We start from the raw sequence: 1,322 nt of genomic DNA on the forward strand, positions 1-1,322 counted from the left end.
AATGTATTAAAGATAAGAAGAGAAGGTAGGATGTATTAAAGTTAAGAGGAGAAGGTTGAATGTATTAAAGATAAGAAGAGAAGGTAGGATGTATTAAAGTTAAGAGGAGAAGGTAGGATGTATTAAAGTCAAAAGGAGAAGGTAGAATGTATTAAAGTTAAGAGGAGAAGGTAGAATGTATTAAAGATAAGAAAAGAAGGTAGGATGTTTTAAAGGTGAGAGGAGAAAGTAGGATATATTAAAGATGAGGGTAGAAGGTTTAGGGTGTAATAAAGTTAAGAGGAGAAGGTAGGATGTATTAAAGTTCAGAGGAGAAGGTACGATGTATTAAAGTTAAGAAGAGAAGGTAGGATATATTAAAGTTAAGAGGAGAAGGTAGAATGTATTAAAGTTAAGAGGAGAAGGTAGAATGTTTTAGAGATAAGAAGAGAAGGTAGGATGTATTAAAGTAAAGAGGAGAAGTTAGAATGTATTAAAATTAAGAGGAGAAGGTAGGATGTATTAAAGTTAAGTGGAGAAGGTAGCTTGTATTAAAATTAAGAGGAGAAGGTAGAATGTATTAAAATTAAGAGGAGAAGTTAGAATGTATTAAAGTTAAGAGGAGAAGGTAGTTTATATAAAGAAATCTGTGTTTGAAGGTTGTTAAGCAATGAACCCCCCGGAACCTACCTAATCAGACTAAACCAAGACAAGGAATATAGATTGGCAGTCAAGGTTTTATTTTTTACTTTTAATTTAAAATTAAATAATTTTTTAAAATTTATTTTACTTTAGACTGAGACAGGGACAATTAATAATTTTAAGGTAATGTGGTGACGATAAAATTATTTTAACACAATATCTAGATTATTTGTAAATGGCTTAAGTCTTTGCAACAAACTTTGATTTTTTTATCCCTTTATGCTTCAACCCAATGTTGTAAACCTTTGATATTTCAAACTGTTAAATCAAATACTCTAAGTTAAAAAATATTTATTTTTACAACATCAGGTTGCAAAGACGTAGGATATAGTAAATTTAAGTTTGTGGCAAAAACTCAATTTCTTTAAGATAAATTATGAAAATGGAAAGTATAATTTTCTCAATTGGGAGGAATCATCTCTGACTGATTTGATTACAAACATACAGGTTAGAATATTTATAATTAAAGGATTTTGAATTTTTTATTGTTATAATTTTATTTAGAGAAATCACATTCAATACATGACTCCCTTCGTGAGAAAAGGTAGATATTTAAAGAATAACTTGTAAAATATTTTCTTAATAATTTTTAATAATGTCTTATTTCAGATATTTAAAGAATAACTTGTAAAATATTTTCT

At 27.8% G+C, this 1,322-nt stretch overlaps 1 long non-coding RNA gene across 1 annotated transcript; it reads left to right on the forward strand.

Annotated features, from left to right (window-relative positions):
- The first annotated feature begins 6 nt into the window (after nucleotides 1–6).
- On the forward strand, nucleotides 7–1,249 carry LOC111717752 (uncharacterized). Its single transcript, XR_002768894.1, has 4 exons — nucleotides 7–714; nucleotides 775–804; nucleotides 1,051–1,128; nucleotides 1,186–1,249. It is a non-coding gene; the product is annotated as an uncharacterized LOC111717752 (long non-coding RNA).
- Nucleotides 1,250–1,322: the final 73 nt, after the last annotated feature.

Source organism: Eurytemora carolleeae, unplaced genomic scaffold, assembly GCF_000591075.1.
Source record: "Eurytemora carolleeae unplaced genomic scaffold, Eaff_2.0 scaffold3562, whole genome shotgun sequence".
Taxonomy (NCBI): Eukaryota; Metazoa; Arthropoda; class Copepoda; order Calanoida; family Temoridae; genus Eurytemora; species Eurytemora carolleeae.